General features: G+C 40.1%; 1 protein-coding gene across 1 annotated transcript in view; it reads right to left on the bottom strand.

The window, feature by feature from the left end:
- ARHGAP26 (Rho GTPase activating protein 26) overlaps positions 1-10,186 on the bottom strand; it is a 381,404-nt gene that overhangs the window by 223,854 nt on the left and 147,364 nt on the right. The window lies entirely within an intron of this gene.

Here is a 10,186-nt window from a genome sequence, read left to right as displayed (position 1 = left end):
GCTCAGAGCCTGGAGCCTGCTTCACATTCTTTGTCTCCCTTGCTCTCTGCCCCTCCCCCACTCATACTTTGTCTCTCTCAAAATAAACAAACATGAAAAAGATTTAAAAAAATAAAGGAGGCATCCACCATTCAGCTCTATCAACAGCTGGTACATGGGAAGGGGGATCAATATTAACAGATTTTTCCAGCTTCAAAATGTTGCCTCAAACAGTAATCAAACCAAACCAAACATGTCTGTGGACCACCAATCTGCAACTTCTAGTGTCTATGTCTGCCTTCCTCTGCCTCTGTCCCTGAGCTTCACCCCAGGTTATCATGGCATAATATAAAGTCATCTCATGCACTAGAACCAACAACAATGTGTTTCTGTATTCTTGATTCATCTCACAAATTCGACAGAGCATCTCCAAGATCTTAAAAAAAAAAAAAAAAGGACAAACAGGGGCACCTAGGTGTCTCAGTTAAGTATTGATCTCAGCTCAGGTCATGATCTAAGGGTGCTGTAAGTTTGAGCCCTGTATCAGGCTCCACACTGTCAGTGCAGAGCCTGTTTGGGATTCTCTCTCTCCTTCTCTTTCTGTCCCTCCCCAGCTCGTGTGCTTTGCACATGCTATCCCTCTCTAAAAATAAATAAACTTAAAAAAAAGGAAAACATGGGCTACTTCCTCTTCTTCCCAATACTCAGTACCCTGTGTCATCCCTGGAGGGCAACATTCATCTATTTAGCGATAAAAAGTTATGAATCTGCACAACTGTAAATGCACTAATGACCCACTGAAAGTTCTTGTGCACTATAGATCCTTCTGCGTGAAAAGAATACGCCACCACAACCTGAGCAGGTTATAGGAAGAAACAGAAAAAGTGAGAAAGAAACCAGAAGTTGCAAACTGGGGGCCCATTAACTGTGGCTGATACGTACCGACTATTTACCAAGGGCCAAGTCCTCTACTAAAGACTTCACTTGCGTTACCATTTGTCCTTCATAATAACAACTATATGAAGTAGGTATTATCATTATACCTCTTTAAAAAATTGAGACTCAAAATATTGTAAAATGTCACACCACCAGTAAGTGACAAAGCCTCAACCTGCTGACTCTGAAGGCAAACCCATGTATAACCACAGTACTATATTGCCTCCATGTGTATGCAGTGTATGTGCCCTGGGATCCATGGTAACCAGCTCCTTAAGCGCAGGAAAGGAAAGAGGGGTAACACACACACACACACACACACACACACACACACACACACACACCTGACCAAGTTTTCGGAAGCAGGCTTCTCTTCAATTTAGAAACGATCAGATCCTTTCAATAACGAATGAATTATAACCTAATACGGCCTATAGCACTGGCCTCTTCAGAGGAAAGATCCTAAAATAATTAGCATCATAGCAGTAATAATATTTACTCTCAAGAGTAAATACTGCCAATCGTATCAGATAATTTCCTACTTTTTTATTCTTTTGATGTTTTTATTATTTATTTTTGAGACAGAGAACCAGCGGGGGAGGGGCAGAGAGACAGAGAGGGAGTCACAGAATCCGAAGCAGGCTCTAGGCTCCAAGCTATCAGCACAAACCTGGATGCAGGGCTCAAACTCATGGACTGCGACATCATGACCTGAGCCGAAGTCAGATGCTCAACTGACTGAGCCACCCAGGTGCTCCCTACTTTTTTTATTTTAAGGGAGAGTGGTTGTAACATCAGGAAGCCCACAGAAAGAAATCTTTGGCACATTAAACTGCATGGTTCCAAAGAAACAGATACTGATTACCTATTACAGGCCAGCCATGATGCTAGGTAACATAGGCATAAGCAAATGTTAACACCCAGCAGAAGAAAGCATTATTAATTGCCACAATGAGTAAGACTCAGGGAGAACAAAAATACTTGTTACCACTATTGATAACAAATTGAAAAAACATTCTAATTCAAAAAATTTATTACTTCATTTACCAATTTTTCAGTTTTACTATTCTTGTTCATAGTGAATAGAAATGTAAGTTAGTGGAATTTACTGATTGAGTTCTTTCCTCTCCTTAGATTTATTTAACAGCAACATTCTAGTTTAGATTCTTAAAAAACAAAACTCACTTTATATTTAGAAGTTGGCTAATGAACTGGCATTCACCATTAGTAAAACATCAAATTTCAGTACACAGAAGACTAGAAATAAGGTTGCCCCAGTCTCCCTCCACAAAATCCATGAACCACCACAACCCGTTCTTACTTAAGCCAGAATCAAACAGTAAACACTCTCTTCGTGTACAAAAAGGAAGAGGAGTAAGATCACTCGATGGCAAGTTCAAACTGCCTCAGTTTTAAAGACTCCAAGAACTTCTCAACTAGTTTACTTTACAGAATGTCCAAGAAGCAATCCAGAAAGCACAATATTTCCCTCCAGTCTACCTCCACCCAAGTCATGGAAGTTAGAGGAGAACACCCTCTGAGGAAGGAAAAGCCATTTCCTCTCTGAAATGTCAGTGGTACTGAGACCAGCACTCTAATCCAACCACCAGGAAGGCAAAAATCAAATATTATTTCAAACAAGGGATGAGGAGGGGAGGGGAGGGGAGGGGAAATCTGAAACCAGGAAAAAGAGGTTCATCTGTTGGAAAAGATAAAGGCGCACTGCACCAAGAAGGGAAAGCGGATCTGCCTGGGGCTCAGCAAACACCGGACAGCCAGCCTAAATCACCCATCTGTTTTCTTCATCATCCTCAAATAAGCCGTCCCTGAAGCAAAGAGCCTGACGTTTTTCATTTAGAAAGCAAGGTAAAATGTAATGTTTTAACAGAGGTTGGACTGAGCATGCCTGCTTTTGCAGGGAAGCGGGTATGAAATGATCCATCACAAAAGGGTGGGAGGAAGGATTTCCAAAGAATGAGTCATTTAGAAACCTCTCCTTTAAGGAGTAAGTCACATCATTTCTTCTATAGCGCTTGCATGTGCGTGCGCGCGCGCGTGTACACACACACACACACACACACACACACACACACACACACACACCGCTGACTCCTAATTGTCGATGTATATAGGACAGCTAATTTTCAAATGGACCTTCTTAATAGTTACTAATAAATATACAAAACTGCCATCTAGAGGCTTAACACTGTAGCAAGTCTGTTACATAATATGATCCTTTTAGGAAAACACGCACCATCTTATTCATGCAACCTCACCAAGACATGCAAACGAGTTCAGGCACACATGACACATACGAAATTAGAAGCAGAAGTACTATTTAACCTTAGGATAGTTCCCTTTTGAGATAAGAAACTGTAGGGAAAGGCATAAAAATGGTTTATCTTTTATAGGAAATATATAGAAGTAACAGGTTAACACATACATAATTTGAAAAAGGAATCTTCCCCCACCAGCCCCTTTGCACATATACACTGAACGCATCTGCATTCACTCTTACTTTATAGAGGACTTGAAAAATCATGACACTGTAAGAAAAGAAACAACATCAAAATGGAAAAAACAAGCTCCAATAAACATCCTCCGAAGTAAAGGTTCAACCTAAGAACAATGAATTCCCAGGTTTGGGGGGAGAGAAAAAAAAAAATCCAAAAGCACAACTTTCTCTGACACAGGACAGCATCAGGAAGGAGTATCACCGCATTCCATCTTCACAAGAAGCCTTCAAGGGAAGTATGACTCACCCCATCTTAAGATGTAGCCCAAGACCTCGTGCAGTCACAGAGCTAGTTAAGGGGGAGGCCCTAAATTGAAAGTGAAGGCTCCATGCATCTTTTACCTGCATCGTGCACCCTGCCATAAAAACATCCTTGAAATAAGGGTGGTAACTGATTAGAGGGCGTGGGTAGATTTTTCAGACCTTCCATAAATCTTCTAAGCCTCCACTATTCTTACTTTAACCAACCTTTCATTTTCATGGAATTTGTTTCATCCTACCTATATTAAAAGCACATTATATAAGTACGTGCTCACGTTTTAATTTAAATAGCAACTAACGTGATTAAGCTCCTGTAGTCTCACACACAACAGTTCACCAAAGTCCCAAAGAAAAGAACAAAATGATCTAGCTCAAAAATTGCATTTTCCGTAAGAAACAAAATAAACAACCACAAGCACATAGTACTGTATTAGAGCTGTATGAAATGACGCAGTAAGAAAATTACAGACACTCAAATTGAGACCTGAAAAGAGGTATATAGAACTTACCTAATTAAACAACCATCCAAGCATTACCATGAAAAGCTCATACACTGTTCAAATACCCAGTACATACAGTGGGAAGACAGCAGAGTTGATAATGGATATGGCATGCCAGGTTGGTACTGGACAGAGAAAAGAGGTCTTTCTTCACCTTATTTGTGAAAGCTTGCAAAAGGAGGGCTTCAGGTTTGGTTTGGAAGAAAAATCAGGTGATGGCTTTTAAAAAGGAAAGTCCATTAGATTCAGAGTGCCTCAGTAAACTTTCTAACTTCACAGTCAGTAAATTCTCCAGCATATAGTAGTGCTTAATAAATGAGGGAGGGAAGGAAGGAGGGAAGGAGGGAAGGAGATAAGGAATGGATTCAGAATATTCTAGTCATGCCATCAATCTCTGTAAGAACAAAGGGATTAAGGCCCTGTGTTTGTTACATTTTCCTACAGCTTTCTGGTCCTCCAAGTTTGTTGGAACATTCAACACCCCAGTTTATACCTGTAGTTGCATGAGTAAGTGTGTATGTGTGTGTGTTTGTGTGTGCCCATTCTACAATCAAAGGTAAGCTCTGTGAAGGCAAGGACTAAGCTCATCTTGGCCCCCATGTCAATAGCAGGAATGGGGCACTTAGTACCCTACATAATGTTTTCAAACATATTAACTCCTGTTGGAGTCAGCGAGTCCTGGAAAAAATAAAGCATTCTAATTGTTTCCTTTCCCCAAGTATAAACAACGCCCCTTAAGAGACTACACTGATTTAGTATATCACAATGAAGACTTTTGTTTCTATTATTTTCCATATGGTTTAGTGGCTCCTCCTGGAAAACATATGGGAGAAAATATCCATGTGTCACATCTGTGAGAAATTTCTTAAAAATAAACAAATCCAGGGATGCTGGGAGAAGACTGCCACCATGGTCCTTTAGTTTGAACAAATATTTTCTCTACTTTTGCTTATTAATTGCAATAGGATGCTGCATGGTGGAGTCAATTATTCCAAGTGACTAAAGTGAGGCATCGATTGGCAAGTATTAGTAACAGCTACTTTTAGATGGAATCCCGTTTCTACCCAGGGACTTTACACTGAACTCCCTCAAAAAGAGCTGACCCAGTTTAAGGGGAAAAAGTGATAAATCTAGTCTTTGTTCGATCAACCAATATAAAATATAAACCTTCAAGTACTCGGTGCTATGGCAAGGTAAACCAAACAGGGCTTCTTTATTGTGATATAAGAAAGAATGATTTTTGTAAAGCTCACAAAAGCTTAGGTTACCTTCAAGAATAGCCAAAACAAGGAAGATAATTTATGTCAATATGCTGTTTGTGAAGTGAGGCTCCTTGCCAGTCGGATTATTCAACAGGTGCGTGTTGGGCCATCGATCTAAAAGGCTGTCAGGGATATTGTTGCTGCTGCTTGATTGAGGGAGGTCCTCCCTATTCAATACTGTGTTCATTTGCTCGGACTGCTGTAACAAAGTACCACAAATTGGGTTACACCCCAACAAGAAATCCAGCCTATCATACGTTTAGAGGCTGTCAAGTTCAAGAGCAAGTAGTTAGCGGGGTTCCTTCTGAGGTATGTGAAGGAGAATCCTCTCCATGCCTCTCTACTAGCTTCCGGTGTTTCCTGGCCAACCTTTGCCATTCCTTGCCTTGAAGACACATCGCCCCTATCTCTGCCTTCATGTTTGCATGTGTGCCTATCTGTTTCACTGTCCAAATTACTCCTTTTTATAAGGACATCGGTCATAGGGGATTAGGGCCCACCCTAATGACCTCACTTTAATTTGATTACCCCTGTAAAGACCCTATTTCCAAATAATTTTAATTTTTAGATACTGGGAATTAGAACTTCCACATGTGAATTGGGAAGTACACAATTCAACTCATAGTAACTATCTTCTAAGAAAGTAAGAAAATACTGCTCTTTGTACCATGTTGTGGCAATAGCCTACAACTACTCCAAGTGCTACACACTCATTTAAAGTCCTATCGCAGTCTTAATGAGTCCTGAAATTCAACTTTAAAACACCACCAGAAGGGAAAAAATCAAAGCAGTATCACATTGATTTAACAGACATAATATCTTGATCTAAGCAGGTTTTCACTTCATAACTGAAGAAAGACTCAAGAATTTCTACTAACAGTAACTTCTCAGTGTTGGTAACAATAAAACCCTTACAAAGGAAAGCCAAAGACATGAGAAACTAGTATCAGCCTGTGAAATATTTACTCAGAATAGTCAAGGGTCCTCAACAAACTCTTGGGTCTGAAAACTAGTTCTGAAAAACGGCATCAGAGGCAGGCACTAGAGAATAAGGGATAGATAAGATGTAATTATGTGGAATTATGTAACCATATGAAGTCAATATAGAAGGTTCTAAGATACTGAGACTATAGGCCTAGTTGAAATACCAAAGGAAAAACAATTAGATAAAAGAATTAAAAGCAGATTTCTGAAATGTATTTGGTTTATAGACAATCTCTAACATACAGTTCAAGAACTATAGTTCTAAATACTATAGCTCTGTGAATTAACAGTTAATTTGATTTCAAGCTTATTCATGAGCCAGAGTCACAAAACAGCTTCCTTTAAGACAAATGTCAGAGACTAACCCCTTTTCATCAGAATTTGAGGACGAGCAAACTGACAGCATTGTATTATGATCCAATGAAATTAATTGATAAATGGCATTGTCACTATCATTTCTTACTCATGTTAGTCTCCCGCAATAAAGAGAAATGAATGTCATCTTAAAAGGGAGAAGAGGTATACCAAAAAAACCAGCACTCATGGAACACCTGTGTGCATGTGCCCAGCCTGTGCTATCTGCATTGCCTATTTAAAGTATTAGCCATGTGAGGATTTTCTGAAGGTCACAAGGTAGTAAATATAAGAACAGAAGCTAGTTTGCAACTTGAGTTCATCCATTTGTTTATGATGCCACGTGCAAGTGATTACAGTGAGAAAGCACTTCTCAGATTTCACAGCCAGGAAGTTGAACACACAGCAGGGTCTCTGAAACCCAAGTACTGACAGCACTGGGCTTATCACTGGAAAGCATTTCTAAAATACCCTCAGTTTTGAGGCAAGGTGCCCTGCAGTGAGCTCCTATACACATCAGTTCAAATCCCTCCTGAGCCTTGGTGAAGACTCACACCTCTAAACCGCAGATTTCCCATCAGTAACAGAGATTAATGGAGCACAGTCCTCCTTGGACTATCGTGAGGATTACAGGAGACATGTATGAATGGCGTTCAATTTCCAGAAAATGTTCTCTTACTGCTAGTTCCCTCACCCCTCCTCCATCTTGAACTTAAAAAGTGAGTTTTACTGTGGTTGTTGTGGTTGCTTTTTTCCTGGTCATCTAGCTATATTCTCCTCTCTAGGGGTAAGAATAAAGCTCCTCGGTAAAGGAGCTTCAGTTTTCTGGTTTTCTGTTTTGTTTCACTACTGTTCCTTGTTACAGTATTTCTAATAAGGAACCATTTTTATACACTGTGAAAAAACTGTACTGTGATATGCATGGTGTTTAATGTACCAATTATGAGTAAAAATAAAGGACAAATGAAGAGCTTGTTCCAAAAGTGGATTTCAGAGTCCCTCTCCCATACAGTCAGACTATGTAGATCTGGGGCAGAGGCCTAGAAGCTGTAGTGTTTTTTTGTTTGTTTGGTTGGTTGGTTGGTTTTTTTAAATTTACATGCCAGTTAGTTAGCATATAGTGCAATAATGATTTCAGGAGTAGAATCCAGTGATTCATCCCCTATGTGTAACACCCAGTGCTCATCCCAACAAGTGTCCTCCTTAATGCCCCTTGCCCATTTAGCCCATGCCCCCACCCACAACCCCTCCAGTAACCCTCTGTTGTCCGTATTTAAGAGTCTCTTATGTTTTGTCCCCCTCCTTGTTTTTATATTATTTTTGCTTCCCTTCCCTTATGTTCATCTGTTCTGTATCTTAAATTCCACAAGTGAAGTCATTCTCTAATTTTGCTTGTGTATATATACATATGGTACATATATACAAATGGTATATATATATATACACACCACATCTTCTTTATCCATTCATCTGTCGATGGACATTTGGGCTCTTTCCATACGTTGGATGTTATCAATAGCACTGCTATAAACATTGGGATGCATGTGCCCTTCGAAATAGCACACCTGTATCCTTTAGATAAATACCAAGTAATGCAACTGCTGAGTCATAGGGTAGTTCTACTTTTAATTTTTTGAGGAACCTCCATACTGTTTTCCAGAGTGGCTGCACCAGTTTGCATTCCCACCAGCAGTGCAAAAGAGATCCTCTTTCTCTGCATCCTGGCCAGCATGAGGTTTCCTGAGTTGTTAATTTTAGCCATTCTGACAGGTGTGAGGTGGTATCTCATTGTGGTTTTGATTTGTATTTCCCTGATGATGAACGATGTTGAGCATTTTTTCAAGTGTCTTTTAGCCATCTGGATGTCTTCTTTAGAAAAGCAACTATTTATGTTTTTTGCCCATTTCTTTTACTGGATTTGTTTTTTGGGTGTTGAGTTTGGTAAGTTCTTTATGGATTTTGGATACTAACCCTTTATCTGATTTGTCATTTGCAATTATCTTCTCCCATTCTGTCAGTTGCCTTTTAGTTTTGCTGACTGTTTCCTTTGCCATACAGAAGCTTTCTATCTTGATGAGGTCTCAAAAGTTCATTTTTGCTTTGGTTTCCCTTGCCCCTGGAGACTTGGTGAGTAAGAAGTTACTGTGGCCGAGGTCAAAGAGGTTGTTGCCTGTTTTCTCCTCGAGGATTTTGATGGCTTCCTGTCTTATGATGAGGTCCTTCATCCATTTTGAGTTTATTTCTGTGTATGGTGTAAGAAAGTGGTCCAGGTTCATTCTTCTGCATGTCGCTGTCCAGTTTTCCCAGCACCACTTGCTGAAGAGACTGTCTTTGTTCCATTGGATATTCTTTCCTGCTTTGTCAAAGATTAGTGGGCCATATGTTTGTGGGGTCCATTTCTGGGTTCTCCATTCTGTTCCATTGATCTGAGTGTCTGTTTTTGTGCCAGTACCATACCGTTTTGATGATTACAAAAAGCTATAGTTCTAACAAGCACCCCCAAGGATGCTGGGCACAGGTGGTTCTCACCACACAGTAAGACATGCTGACATAATCAACTCAAAGATGCTGACCTCCTGGAATATCACTTCCTAAAGGCTATAGCCTCTGTTTTAAAATAACAGGAACTATCAGCACTAAGCCTAAAAGGTAGAAGTATTTGACCCTAAAAACCCAACACATCATACATTCTAGGTCAAAAACTACTACTTCAGCATTTATGTGTATCTTAGTAGAGTAAAACCTTAATTGCCAGTACATAAACGTTTATAAATACAACCATCTCCTCTTTTCCTTCCACATTTCCTAAGTGCTAAACTTGCATTTTACCCCTCTATCTCTCTAGCCATTCAGGTACAGGTGAAAATCTGTGGAAGGCACAGATTGGAAAGACAGCGGAATCATCTCCTGGCTAAAGTGCACTGGGGAAAAACTAAGGTGTACGAATCTTCCAGAAGACAGAACAATGGGCAGAGTTGCCAGGAATGCAGCTAAGAAATCCATGGAAACGCTTTTCCTTCTCTCCTTAGTCCCTTTCTGGATGGGTTAAGGAAAATGCAGAATGACACTGGAGTCACAACAGGATAGGTAAGGAAAACGCTGCAAAACTGTAACCTAATCTTTGGGATCAAAGATGATGACCTATATAGAACACATATGAGGTGTTTCATACATGTTCTGTGTTATTTTAGGTGACTGTCAGGTGGCCACACCTAGGTAGTGGCTGTTACTGGAGTTGCCAAGGGAAAGGCAAAGCAGGGAAGGGGGCAACAGCTTATTGACGAGTAGGAATAACTTCAGTGGGGTCTAAGCTAGAGGAGTATCCTTCCTTGCCTGGTACCTGGAACTCAGATGATTAAAGCAGAGAAATATTGCCTCCTGGGGATTAAGGGAAG

The sequence above is a fragment of the Lynx canadensis genome, chromosome A1 (genome assembly GCF_007474595.2).
Source record: "Lynx canadensis isolate LIC74 chromosome A1, mLynCan4.pri.v2, whole genome shotgun sequence".
Lineage (NCBI taxonomy): Eukaryota > Metazoa > Chordata > Mammalia > Carnivora > Felidae > Lynx > Lynx canadensis.
This window is presented reverse-complemented; position numbering and strand designations above follow the sequence as displayed.